Genomic DNA, 22,026 nt, shown 5'->3' with positions numbered 1-22,026 from the left:
AGCTCCGGGCTGAGGGCATATGGCGCTGCCTTCTGCCCGTGTAGCTCTAGAACAAGCTACAACACTCTGGCGGGGTCACGACGGTCTCAGGTTTGTTCCTTTGGTCTCACTAGCTCTGAAGCTCTAAATAAAAACAGCCAGGGTAAAAATAAGCAGTTTTTTTTATTGTTTTTCGGACACAAGGACAACAAATTATATTTCCAGGCGAATGTTCTTGGCTGGGATATTTTGCAGTGTTATATAAGCAAACTCTTTTTAAAAGTACGCCTATATGTGCTTGTGTCTTTGGCCACATTAAAGTTGATTGAATTGTAAATGTTTGTAAAAATCCATGACAACCCCAAAATATTGCCATAATCATTATCTCTGTGTAGTTTAAATATTTGAATGATTTACCAACATTTTGCCTGCTTTCGAGTTTCCTCCAATTTGCTCTTGGACAGCGGGCCTGGTCTTTTAGTGGACAATGAATGACACACTTCAAGGCAGTGAAGCTGTAGTTCTCTGTAGTTTTCGAGGGATGGACTTGGACTTGATGATGTGAGGGGATGACGCACTTCTCTGGTTAGAGGAGGGGATTGGTGGGGAGTAATTACAGGCCACTGGGTGGCTTGTAGGGTTTCCCTGGATTTCAGCAGACGGGCCTTAGCTTGAGTCGTCTACTTTTACAAAAGAAAGGCCACAACATATGGGCGCAGTCATACAATGGTATATTTGTATGATATTTGATGAGTTGTTTTTTTCATTCAGATTGTCACTTCTGGCAACCAGCAAGGCAGATGGTATTGTCTTGAGTGCCCATCATAGACTAAGTACCTCCGGGCAGCTGTTGCTAATAAACTTTTTTAAAATATTGTATTTATTTATTTATTTTCACGGTTCGGTCAAGAGGAGTCAAACCTGTTACGACACCTGTTTCCGCATATGTAAATCTGTTGTTTTATCATTTCATTAAACAATAAAAAAAAAAAGCAGAGGTCCCTTGTGGTTGCAAATGCGACTGGCAGCGTGCCCACTTGGCACAATACGAAGAGGAAAGAGGGAGAAGAACAAGACAGAGAAAGAGGGATGGAGGGATGGGGGGGGGGGGTAAGTGGAGGACTTTGGTTTCTGCAGTGAAGCCACAAGGTCATCGAATTCCTTCTCGGTGGTGAGCTCTCTATCTGGAAGGCGGCAGGCAGCTCAGAAGGGTATGGAGTGGTTCCCAGGGTCTCCAGGACCAGAACCGCTCTCTCTCTCTCTCTCTCTTTTTCCTTCTTTCTCCCTCTCTTTCTTTTCTCCTGCCTCCCTCTCCGTGTGAGAGAGTAGCTGTGAAGCAGGACATGCCCAGAAGCCAATGACTGGCACACGCGTGGCTGTCACACGCCACAAGCCCCCCCCCCCCCCCCCCCCCCCCCCCCCCCCCGACCCATCATCATCTGGCCAGCTCCTGCGGCTATAGCCCCACGACCACATGTGCCAGGAACGGTCTCTCGATCTGTTGGGGCTCGGGGGCTAATTGTTCTTGGGTAAACTAAACTGCCTGCTTGTCGGCTCCCGACGTTTCGACCGAGATGGAAATGAAGATTGCGATCTTTTTAATGCACTTATTTTTTTCATATTTGTAAAAACATTTTTTTCCCAAGCCTTGGAAGATTTCAGCTGTAATCCGTTTGTGTGGCTGAATGTGACAAATACACCATGAAATTAAAGGTTATTGCCTAAACGTTGTTCAAAAGCTTGGAAGATTAGCGTTTCTCTGTGCAGAACCAGAGCAGGAAAGGCATTACAACTCAGGGCTCATTCCTGCATTTGGATGTAATTCTACATGTTAGAAATGGCCTGACATTCATTCTTCCGCTGTCTTTTAACTCGTCCCCCATTCTCTGGTCACGATGATGTATTTGAGACACTTGATGTTGAAGGGTTACTGATGTTGGCGCTGTCCGTCAGTGTGGGAAACCAATGGATTTTTTTTTTTTGTCTTTCCTGTTCTATTCCACTCTGTGGTCCCCAGTAGCCTTGACAGACCTGGGTTTGTATGGAGCCCTATGCGGCATGCCGGTCTCCTGTGGCCCTACAGAGGGACACCTCCAGTGGCTATGGGTTGTCCTGATTTGTCGCTCTTCCTCTTTCTCTTGACACAATCAGCCAGGCAGGCAGCATTAAAACCAGTCCCAAACCCCCTCTGATGCTGGAGTTCATTAGAGATGGGCCTTTGATGGGCATCCTTTTTATGTGTCTCCGTTTTCAAATACCTTGATGTAGAAGCTTAAGAAGCCATTGTGCAGTAAGCCTTCCTTTTGATGCGACTTATTTAGATCTGCATAGTAAATCAAGGGGAGTAAATAACAAGGCACCAGATGGAAGCAAGCAGATAAGGCCCTGGACGAACAATCACACGTGCATTTTGTTATGATGTTGACAGCAGCTAAAACTCCCTAATCTAGCACTACTGATCTGCATTTCAAAGAAATCTCATTTAGCAGCGGGGAGGATAACGTCCTTCTCATTGTGTCCATTTTATTGCATTCTTCGCTAATTTATCTGCAAGCAGATTTAACGTTGGCCGGGGCTCGGGGAGTGCAGTGGAGAGAGAGAGCGGAGCACGCAGTGGCGTTGCGGAGAGAGGGGGTCTTAAATACTGTGAAAGCGGTAACGTCTAGACTATGAGTCCAGGGTAATTACACGTCCAACGATGAATAGAACGAGTTTGAAGCCTCATCTTTGTTCAGGGCCTGAATTGCTTGACGAACACAGATAAGGGGCATTGGTTCACTGTAGAAAATATTATTGGCAATGACTTTTCCAAAACGCCCCCCTCCCCTGTTACACAGGGATGGTATTTACTTTAAAGATAAAATTATTGTGTACAGTAATCTGACTTGTTAGCATAATGTCCCTCTTTCATGCGCAGACCCTCCTATGTGCTGCTGTAGAGGTATTTCTGCTCACCATTTTAAATAGTTTATCTTGACTTAGCGTGGCGCTTTATGTAAATAGCAGCCTTTGCTATTATTAGGACCCATGAATACTTGAATGCAGTCTGTATTTATAAGTTGATAGAATTTCAAGCTCATTTTTGTATAAGCATAAAGATACATGTGATATTTGTAAATCTCTTGAATTGGAGGTCACACAGACTAATAGCATTGGTATTGCTTTTCCAGTGAATGGAGTGTTACCTCTTTACCGTCCAAAGCTGTATTCAACTCTAGTCGGCAAGTCATTTTGGATGAATGGAACATTAACTGAAAATTATGTTTTTCATCCACCTTATTGTGAGGCGGTTACATTTTCACTGAACGTTTATTCCCAGAAATATAAGTGTTACATTAAGTAGTTGGACTGGGATTTGGTGGTGTTTTATTAATGCTTTATTACATGTTTATTAAGCATTCATACCGGTATTAAACAACATAGTATTTACTTTCACACTGCACCGGTACCTGTTAGAGAAGAAAATGTTTTCACTAACAGACAGTTCCCCAGATGACAGTACAGTTGACAAAAGGGAGACCCCCCCCCCCCCCCCCATTTTCCACTGCATAAATTAGAACAGCAATATTTGCACTGTGCAACACTTCTTTCCCCAAACTCAAACAGAAAAAAGAATGGCACTTGGAAGGGTTTGTTTTCTGCAGTGTTCTATGGGCTGGGGGCTTTTTGTACCGTTCAGAGAGCACATTCCACTGGATTCAGCAGTTGATGTCTGCCTACAGGGGTCACAGAAATCAAAAAGGAGAGATGGTGAGGAACACCCCGACCAGGCCATTGGTTCCTGTGTCTTTAGTATCAGAGAGAGAGAGGGCCTCGCCCGTAAAACCCCCCGCTCAACGATGAGGGGAATTCAAATGTTGCAAGGGGTCAAGTGCTTAAACGTGATGTATGGGCATTAAAACGTCTGAGAGATTATGTGGCTGCAGTTTGTCGTTTTTACGGTAATGTCATAAAACCTAGCTCACGTTAGGGAAAGATGCCTGCGAAAATCGCTGATTGACGATTGAGGATTGTTTATTGCGGAATTGCAGATAGGTGAATTACAAGGACACTGGAAATGTCGTTATTGTGGTTAGAACCTGTTATTTACTGGTTTGACAGACTGCACCCTTTAGCTTCAGAAAATGATTCGTTCCATACTTAACGATATACTGTACATTACCTAAATACACTAGGTTACCCTTTTACAGACACTGGCACGCACACACACACACACACACTCAGGCATACAGTCACCTCACAGGAAAATCCAGGTGCACTTTGTTGTGCCGAAGTTTATTGCTTTCCCCCCTTAAGCCATCCTAATAACACTATGTGCAAGAAAACGTACACACTTTCATCCTATACATGTTTCCACAAGCACCAGCAGGGCCCCGTTCACATGTGACCATCTGAAAGGGAAACCGGATTTGTTGTTTGCTGCATGAGAAAATGATTTGAACTAATGATTTCTCTCCTCCGCCCTCCCTCCACAGATCACTGGGACGGTTCTCTGGACCCCCCCCCCCCCCACCCCCGCCTGAGACTGCAGACGGACAATAGGTCTTCACCCTCAGGGTGAGCACTCCAATATGTTCAAATCCAAGGGTTCTCTGTCCGAACAGGGAAACTGTCCCTGTCCGTGTGTAGCTATACTTCCTGTTTCTATCCAGGATTGTAGAAAATAAACAGTGATTTCTACATGTTTGGTGTGCAGTTAGCTAGAACCTGTTTGTGTCCTTACTTGCCACGTCAATGGGGGTGTCACCTCTAATCGTAGTAGAAAAGGTATTTGGTTTTGTCTAGGTGTCTATATTTGTACCTACTAGGGCAGGACAGTTTCTGGTGCAACACGGCTGTGGCTCAGTCACCCTGGATTGTAACAAATCTTCATCTGTCCACCATGATAGAATTCCACCTCTGCAGTACAACCTTTCTAGTTTTCACACTTCACAGACTTTCAATCTACTGTAGCTCAGACGCTATGATATGCATTAGATCCGACCAATGCAGGCCAGGAGGAAGGATATCGAGAAATGTTCTCATTGAAAGTTCTGGAAAGTTTTCTCGACACTTAATTCAAGAATGACACGCCCTTAAGAAATTGCAATAAACTGAATTTATTAGGACCAATAACCGTTTTTGCATTGGAAAGTACTATACTTGTAGTCGCTGTTGAATACACACCAGAACGTTAGCTCATAATGACAAATGTCCATTTGTTCAGGATGAAATATGCAGTGGCTGTGAGCAGAGCACCAACATTCTGAAGTCAAAAGTGGTGAGTAACGCTCTCTCCTTACACCCTTCTGCACGGACTGTGTTGTATGATGGAGCTGACCACTATTCGACCTGAAGGGTCAAATTAACGGCCAAATAGTGTCATCATCACCTACACTGGAACATGCTGATGAAGCTCCTTCAAAACGTTCTGTGTAGAAATAGAACTGGGCCGGCAACTCATTGGTCACTGGTTTGAATCCCTGAGTCAACAAGGTGAAAGATCTGTGGTTGTGCCCTTGAGCAAGGCCCCTTAACCCGTATTACTCCTGTAAGTCTCTACCTCCGCTCTTATATACTCATATACTCATATACAGTGAATGTAGCCCTCTAGATTCCCATCTATTATATGAGACGGTTAGCTATTGTCTTCAATTCAGTTTTATATGAGGTTCTCTATGAGACATCCAGCAGTGACACAGTCACTTTGTTGTCACCAAGTCAGTACAAAACGAGTCTAAAGAATCCCCGGTAGCACAGGGTGAGTGGCACCCACTGATTATGTGACCGCTACCATGGCGGACGCCTGCCGTAGTTATGTGTCCCCACAGCAGCCAGACGGAGACAGACACACAGGTGGTGTCTCGCAGACGAAACAGAACATTGCCAGACGGTAAACTGCAGTAGTGATGGGGAGGAGAAAGCCTCATCATCGTGAGGGGAATGAGAGGATGGGAATTTAGCCGTAATTGGATGGGAGATAGATAGCCAACGCTAACTTGACAATGGGTGATTGTTCAGCCTCCTCAGAACAGTTGAAGTATATTGCTTGAAGGTAAAAGGAATTACAGGTACTGATTTCTGTGTTTGGAGCCCTCCATAACTTTCTCCACTTTTAATTAGTTGTGGAACAAAATGTATGTTGCAGGTATTGTTCCATGAGTTACTTACTTGGAAGTCTCCTATCGCCCTCTAAACCTTTTGAATGTCAATAATTCTGTGAGCATTTTTTGTCCTCATAGTTGTGTTGAAGGTTGATGAGGAATTACTTTTGGTACGGTTACTGTCTGAACCCAGGCCACAGGTTTATTTTGATATTCTGACCCAATCTCAGTATTAAGCTTAAGAGTTTTGCCTTTGAGGTCCAAGTATAATTAAAGTGAGGCTGCTTGAAGCGGTGTGCAGTGAGATGCTGGGTTGGGGTATCTCCGCTCCACTGTAGGCCTCAGCCCATGTCCCATGAGTCACACATTCACAGAACCCTGATTCTCTTCACTATTCCACCTAAAAGAGATTTCAATATTAGTTTTTAATTTGTCGAGTATCCCAGTTAAATCTTCAAAGATGAACTCTTAAAGCACATCTGTTCAAGAACAGAAGTCCTCTAATCATCACGAAGATGTGTGATTGCCCTAACTTACTTTCACATTACAGTGAATATACACACATATAAAGTCTTCTGCAATTAAAGCATATCTCTGGGTAGTTTAAAGAAGCGTGCCCCCGGACGGGCGGCTTTGCCTCAGACTTCCAATTTGGAATTGATTTCTTGGTATAGATCAGAGTTTCTGTCATTTCATTTCCCAAATGGTTTTTCTGAGCCAGGGAGCAATGCTGGCTTCCCCCTGAGTAGGAAAGGGTAACCTCCACGGCTCTTTGCCCTGGACATCCTGACTTCTGGGGAAGGAGAAGAATAAAAGGGACATGGGCCGTCCCCATTGGCAGGCTCCATTGTGTGCCTGATTTGGGATTGGAGGGGAAGGTGGCCGATCAAGCCAGAGCCCGCTTTTTCTAATCTTTATCCACCATTAACCCTGGCGCCCAGTGTGTGGATGGAATCAGGTCATCGGTCAATCCCTTATTCAGAACCACCCAGGAATATTTTAAAGTTAAGCCCCGTTGCAAAAAAAAGACTTACTCATCAAAGGTTTACTCTCGCACCAGTCCTCACCAGGATCCCCTGAACGGCCCCCCCAACCCCAGCCTTTCGTTCTTCCATTCCCTCTCTTTCTGGTTCACTGTTTTGTCTTCCCACTTGGGGAGGGGGGGGGGGTTGAAGTATTGGAACTTCCCCAAGTTTCCATATTCCAGTTTAATGAGGTTTGGTTTGGGGTTTGATAATGTCATGCTGTGAGCAAATTGGACGAAGAGTGGTCCCACGTCCTACTCTTTACAGATCTTTTGTCGGATTAGGCGTTGGGAGTGAAAAGAAAAGAAAAAGCAGGATTCTGGAATTGCACTTTGGCTCACAGGAAATATCTTTCACACACCTGATTCATATATTTTCAACCTTCCCTGTCCCTGTGCTTGGTGCACGCACACCATGTGTAACCTATTGCTGTTCCCCAGTCCTAACGAGACAGACCCAAATGTGACCAACTTTCCAAGTGAACTTTCTGAAAGACTTTGATGTCGAAATGTTTTGTTTGCCTCTCCTCCGGTTTGATCACAAGACAAGTAATGAGGACCTACAGACAGGAATGAAAAAGAGGATGGGAAAGATTGATTGACAGAAAGATAGAGAGAGTGTTTGTCTGCAGTGGACAGTTGCCATGAGAATGGAGTGCCATTACTCCTGATGGAGAAGACACACTGACTCAATGAGATTATTGATTCACAGTGGAGAGAACAGGAGAGGAAGGGGGGTATGCTAATGGGCAGGTTGAATTGCCATGGATGCAGCCAGCCTGCCAGTCAAGTAGTCAGTGTCCCTGTGAAGGTCTCAAAGGCTGAGCACATCAAACTGGCGTTTGTGACCCTTTATGTGCACCTCATAGTGTAAATATAGTCCGACTCCACATTCAGCATGCATTAGCTCTGCTTCCTAAGTACTTTAGACGTGACTGATTGCAGATATTGTATGCACAATCTTAATTTTTATAAACGAGACACATCTACTGTTTCACATGTTATTCTTTAATTTGGAAAGTGCCTGGGTGCGGAAGCCTAGACCAATGGCATGTTTCCAAGTGCCTGAGATTATTGTGAAACAAAACCCTCAAAAGGCATGACATCAGAGCGGTTTGACATCGGTTTGAACTCGTTATTTCAGGTGGGAAGAATTATAAGTCGCTTCAGTCGCGAGTGATCATATCCAATGAATTGGTTTCACATACTTTCACGTTCTCTGTGCAAAGTCGAATGTTGATTTTCTTGACAGGTTGAACTTGTGTTATCGTCACAGCATTCATGGAATGGCGTTGTTTGCAGAGCTTCTGTGGCTAGCTGTTGCCTTGAAATGAAGATGGGTGGAGATTTCAACACAATGTTAACTCATCCTGTTGATAGTTGGCCTATATGTGCCCCACTCAGTCCTTAAATATGATTATGAATCAGTACGTGCTGTGCAAAAAGGAATATCCATGACACATTTTGCATTAACTGTAGCTCAGTCCGAAATCTAACAAAAGTGAAATATTGTGTAAATGATGTCATAGAATAAATACACTATTAGCAGCAATTGGTTTTTTGAAACGTAGTCTTTGCTTTAAAGCAATTGAGTGTGAAGGATTCTGGCCTCCTGCGGTGTTGTAAGACTCTCAGATTATTGGAATAATTGACCACAAAGAAGGTTCATATAAATGTAAATGAGATTAAATTAGTTCATTTCCCCATTTTGCATATTACAACTTTTTAATACTAATCCAAATAGAGCAATTATTCACTGAATCAACCTTTTTTCTTCACATCTTTAATTTTTAAATCACATGTCAGTAGCAGTCCGAAGTGTAAAAACGTTTTTTTGTTTTGAAACATTAAAGACAAGATTGTTAGGATTACAAATGTGGCATCAAAATGGTGCACCGTCTTTGCTCTTCATGTTAAGATCCTGTCATTGATAACGCTTTTCCACAAGCCCTTTTTCCTGCTTCAAATCAAGCCTAAGTCACAGTCATTGCAAAAGCTTTTATTGCAGAGGCAACAAGCCAACTGCTTTGTTCATTAGGATCATCTGATCTGGGCTTGAAAAGAGATACAGAGGGAATCATACAAGCGTCTGGAGTCCTGCTTCCTCAGCCACAAACCACAGGCCTACACAATAAGTCACTCGCTACCTGCTTTTCCCAGAATGTCTAGAAAGCATCTGTCTCTGTGTGTCGAGATGTCAAGTCCACAACGCGCTGGATTTGGGTCAAAACACTGAAAGGCGATGGAATGTAGAATCTGTATGTGTTGACAAACTCGGCGGGCCCCTCTGAGCGGGGTTTCCCATTACACCTGATCATGTGTGGGGGTTTCTGTGTGTCCCCGGCCCTTCTCTGAGAGGTGCCTCTCGGGCAATCATGTGGTCACAGTACCTGACTCGGTGCTGCTCAGAGTGCAGTTGACAAAAACAGCCCGAGGCACGTCATGTGGAAAGGATTCGGTGTGCATACATCCAGGCAGCAGCACCTCACCAGTTAAGTGACTGAAACACCAGAGGGTTGTCTGTTGGCCCTGCTCACCTGTGAAGGGAAATGGCGTGCGCGTGTGTGGGTGCGTGCGTGCGTGTGTGTGTCTGCGTGCGAGCGTGGGCATGCGTGTCCTTCCCCAACTTTCCTCCTCTCGGTTGTTCACCGCCGCTGCAGCTGAGCTGCATTCCTTCTCATGTCATGTAAAATGAAGCTCCCGGTCAGTGAGAGCTTTCACCTGTCAGTCATCCTGAAGAGGTCCTGGGGTGTAGAGCGGCTCACCTGTATTTATTGTACAAGCCCTGCTCTGCTCTACCCAGGGAGAACGCTCTCACTCGCTTTCTGACTTGTTTCTCTCAGCCTGTCTCTGTCTGTCTCTCCATGTCGGCCTTTCAGTCTCACTCACTGTCCCTACCTGACATTTTCACCCCCGTTCTCTCCACTTAATTCCATATACTTTATTGACATGGAAAGTTCCTTACATTTTTCAGAGTGCGCATGAATAGGGGTCAGTCTTCTGTCATTCTCTTTTCCCCTTTTCTCTTTCCATCTCTCTCTCTGTCTGTCCATGTCTTTACCTTCTTGCTGTCCCTCACCTACACTCTCCTAAAAGAAAAGGTTCTTAAACTGTCCCTGAGGGGGAACCCTTTTTTTGTCTTCGGGGAGAAGATTTGTGGTTCCAGGCAGAATCAGAATCTTGTTTAAGTTCCAGGTAGAGCCTGTCTGGATCTGAAAGGTTTAACCTGGACCCGTAAACAGTTCAACATGGAGCCAAAAAAAAAGGGTTTACCACAAGGGCCAGTGAAGAACCTTTTGTAAAGCCTTTCACCTCTCCCATCTCCCTCCCTCACTCCATCTCCTCTCTTTCTTTCCTTACTCTCTTCCTTTTGTCCTCCCCTCCCTTCATTCCGCTCTCCCTAGCTTTGTGTTATTAGAGCCCTCTCACTCACTTGGTTGCTTGCAGTTCGGCCTGTCTGCAACATTGCTCCCTTCGTTGCACTTCGCAGGACACACACACACACACACACCGCTGCTCTGGATTTAATGCAGACTGACGCCGCTGCCAGACGACTGATTGAAACTCGTGTCTCAAAGTTGCTAATGCTCACTGAACCATTTTATTGAAGATAAAGTAAATAAAATAGGTTGCTGTATGAGAATTCTCTGAAATAGACTGAAATGATCTGGCAGGTAAAACACTCGCTCACAGACTCGCCGACAGGCGTGCACGCACGCGCGCACGCACGCACCCACAAACAGACAGCAAAGAGGCACAACTTTTATTGGCTCATAGATTTCTGTTTAAGGCCTGGGGGTTGGAGGTGGGTTGGTGGTCAGGAGGTGTGAGGAGAAGCGAGGTATTTTCTATGGCTCAGGAATTTCACAAGTCCAATGTTTTTTGAGAGGCTTCGCAGAAAGCTAACCATTTGATTTAAGGGCTGTCAGGGATTGCCACCCCTACATACAGCAGGTATCGACTGTACAGTCCGCTGTCACTGCGTATTGGAGCGGTAAAGCAGGGTAAATATGGAGGACTAGGAGTGGATGATGGTTGAAGTCATTGTTTGCTTAGGGTGGAAGAAATGTTTGTTGCTTTCATCTGAGAAGTTGCTTCCAGTCTTTCCAGAGGGTCTTTCTATTAGTACATTCTTGGTTAGTGGTAGGAAACTGTCCCGAACCAAATAGCCCCTGGCGATATTCTCTGTTGTGTCTTAAAATTCTTATTGACCGTAAATACAGCAATTTTCCATTAGGCCTTCTCTTCAACTTGTGACTATGCAAACAGCCCAAAAGGGATGCCAAAAAAAGTAATATCATTTTTTTTCCCTGGAAAACTTTAAATAGCCTTGCCTTTTCTTTCCCATTCATATTTAAATGTATTTTCTGAATAGGTGGACTTCAGTTGCCTGTGTTGGTTGAATCCCTGAACCAGTCACTGTGACTCAAGAGTTTAACCAAATCACATAAAAATAATGTGTTCATTTCTTACACCTCTAGTTCTGGTAGAACTGCCCCCCCCCCACCCTGGCAATATTAAAGAACCTAGCTACCTTTCATATTCTCAACAACCAGAATTATGTAAAACTCCCCTTGTGTTGAATATGATTCCATTCTACACTGTAAAGTGGTATAGGTGACATGGTAATACATTTGGCATTGTGCTCAATAACAAAATATTCTCCCAGGTCTTACTCAGTCGGCTGCTCATGAAAGAGCGTTTGGACTGTGTGTGCATTGTCGCAAGGCGCCAAGGTCATTTGGAATGCAGTCTCTCTGCTTTTGTCAAATATGTCTGTGCTGCGATAGTTTTCTCATTTATTTAGTGAATAGTAGGGGGTGGATGAAGAAAGAGAGAGAGAGGGAGAGGGAGAGAGAAAGTAGTTTTTACATTATGTAAATTATGGAATGAGTCTCATAATCTCCCATGTATTCATCACAGCAGACATTGGACTCTGTGATACTGTCCTCCATTTTGACCATTGTTCGAGTCTCTCCCCTCTTACTGTTCCTCTCAATGGCAGTACCAGGCTATAATCCAGCCCGCCTTTCCACTGACAATGTTTACCACCTATCATTCAATAAGAGGCCGAGAAGCGCACAATTCCCTTTGTCGGTAAACGCTACGTGAATGCACCCGAGCCAGACACTGTACAAATGTATTGTTAGATGTGGAAGGATCAGGTTTGAAAGGAAATGTTATTTTAATGTGTGTGCGGTTATGTGTCCGTGTGTGTGTGTGTGTGCACGTTAACCCGTCATGCGTTAACCCCTAAACCTTTAAACCCTTCAAATGCCAATATGTGTTTAACCGCGCACTTCCGCCGTCCAAAGCAGCGTATGTCCCTAGCGTTAGCTGGAGATCAGCCTGAACAGGCCCCTTTGGAAAGTTTCCTGTCTTCAGAACAACAAAGTGACAGCACAACATTAGGTAATGATTGCATGTAAGTAGGGATTAGATTGTGGATGTTGACAGTAAATTGGCTGTCCTACATGTGTGTTAAATGCACCTCACCACGGATCAGACACATCCATTCTAGCAGGCGGTGTGTCTGTGGACACACCCTTCAGTAATACCCCGCCCCTTACACACACCCCCTCCACTCCCTTTGCTCCATGTTTACAGCACGCCACCAAATGGATCTTTCTTTCCTTCCCTCGCCTGGTCGACGTGCCTGTCTCTCTGTGACACGACGCCTTCTATGTCAGCTAATGAGATTTCTAAATATAAAGGTTGGCTCAGACTCCAGCAAGTACGATGAAGGCAAGATATTTGTCTTGGCGTGGCACGTTTCTTTTTTTTCTGTTCCTTTTTTTCCCCCCATAAATTGTTTTTTCCTTCAAAAGTCTTGACAGCATTAACAATTAGTGCCACACTCAAGCTGCTCACAACCGTAAGCATGTTTTCACCATTATTCCATACAGGCCCCCCCCTCCCCCCCTTCTTTCACGCTAAAGCGGGAGAAATGAAAAACAATCATTCCGACCTCTGGCGACCCTTTTTGACGCACAGCCAGTTAAATGGTTTGTAAGACGTTTAATTACCAAATGGTATAATCGTTATTCATCTCATCATTCGATGTATGATATTAAGTGAATGGCCTCCCCTGAGTACTGTGTTTCACAGATCAATAGATTTCTACAGGGCTGGAAGGAAGAGGGGTTTAAACAATGTGGGTTTGAACAGACACACTCTCTCCCGCTCTCAGACACCCTCACTCTTTTATTTATGTAATTAGCTTTCATATAGGTTGAATTATGCAAATGACCATTCTACACTCTGGGACCCTACTGCATGGTCTATACATCCTCTAGTGTATATTTTCTCCGGCTGTAAGGACAAGTAACAATGGGCAAGGTTATGGATTTGGTTGTTTGTGTCCTCCTGTTAGTCACTCTGCTTACGTTGCACTCTACACACAATACAATTGATCTGACCATTGTTTTGAAGGCATCTCATGATTCTTAATATGTCCCCAAGAGATTGTAAGAAAGGCCTCCAGTTAGATAGGAAGCATGACCATGTGAATCTACAGTAGAAGACTGGGGACCTGTGCAGCGATTCCAATGCGAAACCTGGAATGAAAGAAATCCTGATTTGCAGGATGTTTACCACTTGAATGGTTCTTTGTGGAGGAGGGATTGTTGACATATTTTGATCTGTATCCAGCATAATTACCGATCAAAATTGGCATGTTTACAACAGTAACCTGAGCATCTTTAATGCTTTACAGTTTGCTCTCTTATATCAGTGCAATTCTTTTTCAATAAAAAAGCAATGACACTTTTTTTATCTGTGTCATTGCACATCCTAGAAGTCAATAGTGGAATTCTGTTTTGAATCTTTTTTTTTATCATCAACAACTTAAAAGTAGCAGAGATCCAACTGTTGACCATTGATATGCCCAGAGAGGTTTTATATTTAACCATATCTTCAAAATTCTGCCAAATCAAAGATGGTGTATTTTAAATGTTCATGTTTATATTTGTCAACATTCAAAGTGTAAGTTAAAATCTAAATGCAATGGACATTACAAAGCAAGGGAGAACCTTTTTTCTGTGTAGCACCTACAGATGAGACATACAATTTTAAAGGAGGTGATGGTGAGGCCAGAATTTAATAAATAGGCCAAATTTAGTAAAAAAAATTCTCAGTTATGTTTTTAGAAAGGAATGTCAATATCTGTCAGTCCTCACCCCAAAGTGTGTAACATTCATACAGTCCAATGAAAGCCTTGGAATGAACAAGTTAATACAAAGGAAGGACCTTTCTATAGATGACATTTTGAGAAACCTACAGCAAATCCCCGAAAATGTAATGTTGTCTTGGTTTTGTATGAAAACCCTCTATTGACACTATTTAGACAACCGTGTAGCTCTGCCCATAACCAGATTATCCACTATTAACCAAAGCCCCGCTCCGGAACCAGTAACATTACTGCCAATTTGTTACCGGTTCCACATCCGCTCAGGTCTGGTAGAAGTGCCGTGCCATGGGATTGAATGCCAGTTCTTCCCTTTGTTCTCTATTATCTTCAACTTGACCCAGCAAACTGTGTTAACACATCTGACTCCACAGAACCTGTTGTACTCCGACTGGATTGGCTGTGCCCTCTTAAAGTTGTCCTCGGATTCATTGACTTGAATTGCCTTCGAATACGCGTCAGTTAATCAGGCCTGATCTCAACTGTGGTAAACACAAAGCGTTTGCGGAAGGTTTGAATATCTCTGACTGTCGGTCAATTGTAAAGGACCTAATCAGATTTGTGATCTGCCTGACTGACCTAGTACTTGAGGAATCCTCCAAAATTTCACTTGATGGCACTGTTTCCATTTTTCTCCTAAGCACCCCTGTCCCAAGCAACAGGAGATGTTTTATGTATGTTCAGCGTGGCCTGTCTTCTTCTACTAGAGAGGGTGGGATTCCCTATGTATATCTATGGCCCGAGGCAACGATTTAAGGATGGAAGCTGTCAAATAAAGCATAAAAATAATTTGTTTAAAAGTTGCTTTGTGTTACATCGCTACATTTACATTTATTGACATTTTAGTAATAGACAATCTTATCCAGACTTAAAGTTGGGAGCAGATGGGTTTTCACCCGGCCAAGTCTGGCATGGGCTTCTCATCTACAACCCTGACATTGAAAATACTATGATGCTGCAGTTTTAGTGTGGCAATTACAGTATAGATATAACCTAAGACCTTTCCCATTTCTGGCACCTTAATGACTTTAAATTTACAATCAATTATAGGATAGTGTTTGGGATTTTATATGTGTTAATGGTATGTTTTGTATTAATGATACCTACATTGGGACTAAGTGCTCACTTTATTTTTCCAGGCCTGTTCAATGGAGCAATGCCTGTTAAAGATACTCCAGTATTTCTTTATTATTTATTATTTCCAGAGCGTTGCCAAATCCTGAATACCAGGAATGTTAATTTTCAATGGAAATCTTTTGAAACAGGAATTCCGTAGTTATTCACCCGTTTAAATTAATTCAATTAGATTCCTCTGATGCTGCCAGGCGTTCCGTTGATAATTGCATCAACAGCGCAATACGTAATAAGGCAAAGTTTTTCTCTGTGGCTGCAGCGTTTGAATCCTCATATTACCTAGTATTGCCACTATACAGCTGAGACTCTGTCGGTCAGGGGGGGGTTCGGTAATGGCCTGCCACATGTTTTATTTGCCTTTAATTCTTGATTCTTGCTCTAAGATCTCTCAAACCTGTTCATGAAAAGAGCCGTTGACCCCTTTTCTCCTCCGGGTGTGGAAAAGAATGTCTGCCAGGTCACCTCTTTCTCCGGCAGGAATCTGACTGAGTTTCGGTTGGTTGTGGGGGTTTGGGTGCCGGGCAGGGGTTGTGTGGGGGGTGCCCTACCAGCTCTCTTAAACCAAATACAGTGCATTCATAGGTGTTGGTCTACTAGTGCTCCTCCATATGAATACGATACAGCACAGTGAGAAATAACCGGAATTATGCACATCATGAATAAAGGTGGGAGTATAATTGAGCCTGGTCCTTTGCGGGGGGGGTGTGGGGGAGGGTCTCTCCGTGGTGGAGATGAAAAATGGAAATCTGTGTACTGGTAAATAGATAATCACACAAAAGTAATTGAGGTTTTCAAACCCCAATCTACTCTGCCAGCGTGAGCTCGTTTGCATGTTAATCACAGAAGTGATTTCCTTTCCCTTCATCACGAGGACGTCTGCACACTTTCATAACCAGGTTTTAATTGCATTTAAAATATCACAGAGGTGGAACACGTGTAATTTAGCCATAACTGTGTCCAAATTAATGGCCACTACAGACCTGTTCTGTTAGAATGGGCTGGAAGGGGAGAGGCTGTGCTGGGTCTTTATCTGGCTTTATTAAAGATGCTACACTGTAATATTAGCACTTTTCTGATAATATCTAGAGAGCATCGTTTGACACATATGTCTAGGTATTTATTTGCGCTGAATGAAACTGGATCTGCAGGAAGGTTTGTTTATGCGGCCTCCAGTCTTTGGTTGCCATTCATTGGGTAAACAGAGGGATGGAACCTAACGTGGAGGAAATGAACGAGATCAAAGACAGGTGAAAAAGTCAGAGTATTGGGTTTAAGAGAAAATACATTTGAAAGTTTATTTTCTTTTCTTCACCAGGTGTTCTTTCACATATAAATTACCGAGATGATGTTTCCATAACACAGCTTAGGGCACTCTAGAGAGGGAAACCTGCAAAACAGACCTATTTAATTTTTCATAGTGCAGGACCATCAGGAGCAATAAGCCAATAGTCGTCTTCCTCCTTTTTCCAGATGCTTTCTCCTCCGCTGCATCTTTCCGAAGCTAGCCCTTACATTTTTCCCAGAAAAAAAAAAGCAGCAGCACAGCCGAGACCTACATGAAAGGAAGGAACTGTTGAAATGTTAATTTTACCATCTGCTGTTGAGGCCTGCTACCTTTTTGGTGTTTTTTCCCCCCTGCCTTCTTTAATTCCCAGTAGTTCTGTTCTGTTTTATGAATGTGCTGGTATTTTGGTTGTTTGAAGTGTTGGGGATCTCAGAGCATGACTCAAGACTCAAGAAAAAGCTCAGTGCCACATAGAGTGACAGTCCGATTAGCCCTGTTTTTCAATTCCCAGTCACCCTCCCCCCCACTGGTCTGTCCTATGATCCCAGTTACCCTGTCTCCTCTTCAGTACCCCTCCCCGACATCTCACCTTTAAGGTATCCCTGTCTCCTCTTCAGTACCCCTCCCCGACATCTCACCTTTAAGGTATCCCTGTCTCCTCTTCAGTACCCCTCCCCGACATCTCACCTTTAAGGTATCCCTGTCTAACTTCCTCAGTACCCCCCCATCTCCCCTCATCTGTACTCTTGTCTAACTTTTTCAGTAGCCTCTGTCTGGCCTCTTCAGTACCCCTGTCTAACTTTTTCAGTACCCCTGTCTCACCACCTCAGTACGCCTGTCTCGCCACCTTAGTACCCCTGTCTCACCACCTTCATACCCCTGTCTCACCACCTTCATACCCTTGTCTCACCACCTTCATACCCTTGTCTCACCACCTTCATACCCTTGTCTCACCACCTTCATACCCCTGTCTCACCACCTCAGTACCCCTGTCTCACCACCTCAGTACCCCTGTCTCACCCCCTTCATACCCCTGTCTCACCACCTTCATACCCCTGTCTCACCACCTCAGTACCCCTGTCTCACCCCCTTCATACCCCTGTCTCACCACCTTAGTACCCCTGTCTCTTTCTCCCTTTCTGTCACTCTCAGTCTGAGCGCTCTTCAGGGAAACGTTTAATGTGTTTATCTAAATGCTTGGGATTTTAATCATTAGTTTACCCCTAACAGCCTTTGTCTAATAATACTTTATTTAACACTCACAGTTTACATGGCTTCACCGTAAGCCTTATAAACCCTGTGTAGAATATATCACAAAAAGCCAATTGAAGAAATGTGAAATTCCTTTCAAAACTATTCACTTTTTTTTGTAAAAAGTTGACAGTTTTTAAAACTACATTTCACCAGGTTTTGCTATAAAGCATTTGCCAAATGGACAGATTCCATTGTGAGATTTGATAGTTGGCAATTAGGGTGAGACATCCTGTGTGCAGAGTTGCTTAGCATTTTCCTTGGCCGGGATCTGATTGTTTAGTCTGCTCTCATTGTGAACTGTTTCGGAGCAGCAGTTGACGGTTGTTTGCAGAGTGCTAGGAAAATGTGAGAGGAAGGCAGGGGCTGTGCTGTGCTTTCTCTTATATTTATTTATTTTTCCCTGTCCTTGGAGCTCGGAATCTGATTTGTGTTCATGTTTCTCTATTCTTTCTGAGCGGTTTTTAAGTGTTGCTGCTGAAATCTAGACTTTGTATGACCTCACTGCGCGGCCTGTATTTCATTAATGACCAGGCCTGTGGTTTGGGGGAGAGGAATATTTTTCATATGACACCGCCTTGCATTAGTGCAGAGCAGCAGCTGCAGAAACCCCAAAAACCATCCAATTTTGTGGCTTTGAAAGGTGTGAAAAGTTCAGCTCCCTATAGCAAGCCTTGCATTTATAATTGTGTGGTGAGAGTTTAAAAAACGGAACTACTGTAGACTTGTAAGAAAGAAGAGAGTAAAATCACCTGCTAATGACAGTCTTGCATTCTCTCTGGCATCTTGTTAAGTGAAAATGGAAGATTTATTTAAGATTAAGACATTTACCTTACAGAGGCCACCTAAAATAACAAGCTGGGACATGAAAGAACATAGTTTGCCAGCATTTTGGCATCAAACTGTGTTATTTTGTGTACCTTAAATACACTACTTATTCAAGTGGGTCATTGCTTTTTTCATTTTTTTCAGTGGTGGTACATCTGGCCTCTGTTGCATTTCTTCACAGATTGATTGATTTGCCAGGCTTTGTTGGAAGCAACTCACGCAGACCACTCAGCAATTGCTCTGAAAAAAGCCGAGCAACAATATACAGACACACTTAATGAACCTGCTCTCCCTCCTTCTTCCTAAACGTCCAGACACTAGCCTACTGTAACTTTTGGATACCTTGCGGGATATTCAATATCCAAAAGGAAACCCCAGATTTGTCCGGTCCAAACAAAGAAACCCTTATGTGGGTTGCCCCCCCCCCCCCTTTTTTTTTTTTAAGCAGAGAACGAACTGTCATCGTGACACAACAAAATGCTTTTACCTCAGTACATCCATAAGATAGTATAGATACGGTGTGTATATTCTCCTGGATAATTCCTGCTATCACTCATCATCGACCACTCCTTCTGGTCTGGCAGCATCAAGTGTTCTATTGTCAGTTTGGAATAGAGACGAAATGCCTGTCCAAAATGGCACCCCATTCACTTGGTAGGACACTACTTCTGCCCAGAGCCTGTACTCTTTTAACCTCGCTGGAGGTTATGCACTAGCAGGGGAACAGGCTGCAGTTTGGAAGGCGACCCAGAAGATGGAGGCAGGGAGGTTGGTTAGTCAGCAAGGCTCAGTGGCTCTGAACAAAGGGATTACCTAATAGTCCTGCTATGTATTTGAAGTCGAGTCTGCTGTTTGTTTGGGGAGGTGCAGGGTGGATGATGGGATGTGCTGCGAAATGTCTCTTCAGCAGCTGATGGGTACTTTTAAGCTGTCAGAAACAGCCCCTCTGCTCTCCATCTCTCTCAAGAGATAGGAACAGGCTTCGACAGGGCAGGGCCAAAGAGAAGAAAGATAGTACATTTAATTGAGCCTGAAAGTTCTCCTGAGTTAGTGTGGCCTCCGAATATAATTGCATGTTGTAAATGAAAATCAAGGTGGATAATAACAACAACATCCTGGTAGCTGACTTTAAACTGTGCAAGATGCACGATCCACAAACTATTTTGGGATGGAACTTGTAATGAGAATGCTTTCGAAATGCACGTAAACGAACCAAGTAATTGAATGTTTGTAAACACAGAAAATGATGTTCCATATTATGCAGAGATTAAATCTGTCTCAACAAAATATCATCAACTTGTTGTAAACCATTTAATTACATGCAATGAATCGAATAACAAGCCTCTAGGAGAAACACAGGAAATGTCACAATTGTGACTTTTGGGGACTAGGGAATTACTTCTGATAATTGGTTTAATTAAGTGTATGCGTTCCTTGAATAAACCTTTGAAAACCTCATTTAAATAAATACATCAAAAGTGATATATGAAAATGTGTTCACTACAAGAGTCAGGAGTTCACCAAAAGAGAGAAATTCTTTCATCTGTGGGCAATTCCGCAAAAGTAAGGTGTTCCTTAAATCAGCCTGCACACTCTCTAGGTTACTTCTTAAACTTTATTTTTAACCACTTTAAACTGGAATGGGATCACTGTTTCTGTTTCCAGTAATTCTTTAAATTATTATCTTTATCCTTGTAAATTCAAATCAACGAGATTACTTGCTGTGTACCACTCTCAAGCCCACTGCCAATTTCTGTTTTGATAAATTATAGATATAGTCTTGCATTCAATGCCATCATGTCTGCTTTTTCCTCCTCTCAGAGACCTGAGCATGGACAGCTTTTAAGGTAGTGAGAATGAAAACTGAAAGTGTTTCATTTCTCTGGCTAAAGCCTTTTTACTGCAAATAATAGCCGCTTTATAATACACTATAATGTATTCACTCCAGATTGCAAATGTCCCCTGGCTCTGATACATTTACTGCTTGGCTATGGCTAAATTGTGCTCTGAAGTTATTTTTACTGTACCCTTTAAAAAACTGAAAATCAATTACATGTTTTTGAGGTAGTTACACACTCTCTGACACTATATATTCAGTCACTTTGCCAAATGCCTATTGGAATGGCTGTGGAAAAATTGGAGTACGTAACTATTTTCAAAGTGATGTTCTTCATTCACTGTCCTACTCTGCAAGATGAGACTATTTGTTTGTGGTATATGCCAATGGACAGGTGGCAATCTGCTGCATATTTAAGTCCACCATGCTAGAGTGTATCAGAATGAACAGGTTGTTGGAAGTCATTGAAAAGCAATGTGAGGCTCATTCCCATTCAATTGGATGGAACGTTAGAGTTCTCATTGACATTGACATGTTCCGGAAAATCATCAAAGTGACTTCTGAACTCTCCCAAATTCCAAGCAAAAACTTGTCGATTAAATATTTTTTCAGTTTTCTGAGGCAAATTGCAGAGCACCACAGCGAGCCTCGAGAAGTAAATCATGGAATCATCCTCCAGAAGTAAAAATTGCCACCCTACATACTGTCTTTGACCAAGGGAAGCCTTAACCACTCCTAAGGAACATGTAATTTCGGAAGATATAAAGGAGTAATTTTATTAAGCGGTACATTTCTCTCTCAGAAGTGATTTCATTTCTCCTTTCAGCCTCTATGGGAGACTTTATTTGATCTCATATTCCTGAGTTTAACTGTCTCAGTCCGACCGGCCTTGGTTTATTTTCATTTGGAAAACACATTATCTTTTGGGGAGGAGGCAAGAGCGGGTAACTGCACGTTTCACGTTGAATGTAAACGTCCCTCCACAGTTCTACTTTTCACTCTGTTGGATTATTGGAAAGTAAACTTTCAGGAACCCTCCCCTCTTCTGAGGAGAAAGGGGTTGGATTGGTGCATTTTGCCATTTTGCCATGCTCACAGTTTCATGCTCAAAGCATTGCATATTTTCTCCCAGCCTCTCCTCCCTGCCTCCCCCTTTCCCTCCCCCACTTGCTCGCTTGTGAATGCCTGAGTCAGGAGCTCGCCACAAGTTATGCTCAACTTAGCGATATAAAAATGGAACTTTAAACAGGTTTCCAGACAAGCAGGTGTTTTTATTGAGTAAATTGGCCAGAAGTCATTGTGTGGGACATAAAGAGCTCGTCCCGAATGGCAGTTCCAGAACATCAGGCGTGTGCTTCCCACCAGCCCGTGTGAAGAGTTTATAAACCTGGCCCCAAAAGACCTGGCATCTCACTGCAG

At 43.3% G+C, this 22,026-nt stretch overlaps 1 protein-coding gene across 12 annotated transcripts in view; it reads left to right on the top strand.

Moving 5' to 3' along the window:
* foxp2 (forkhead box P2) overlaps positions 1-22,026 on the top strand; it is a 105,351-nt gene that overhangs the window by 4,703 nt on the left and 78,622 nt on the right. For all 12 annotated transcript variants that reach the window (XM_010898241.5, XM_010898245.5, XM_010898244.5 and 9 more), the window contains exons 2-3: positions 4,455-4,536; positions 5,186-5,239. The gene's annotated coding sequence lies outside the window, so the exon portion shown is untranslated. The remainder of the gene's footprint in view (positions 1-4,454; positions 4,537-5,185; positions 5,240-22,026) is intronic.

The sequence above is a fragment of the Esox lucius genome, chromosome 23, assembly GCF_011004845.1.
Source record: "Esox lucius isolate fEsoLuc1 chromosome 23, fEsoLuc1.pri, whole genome shotgun sequence".
Lineage (NCBI taxonomy): Eukaryota > Metazoa > Chordata > Actinopteri > Esociformes > Esocidae > Esox > Esox lucius.
Note: the sequence above shows the minus strand (reverse complement) of the source record. Positions and strands in the feature narration are given on the sequence as shown.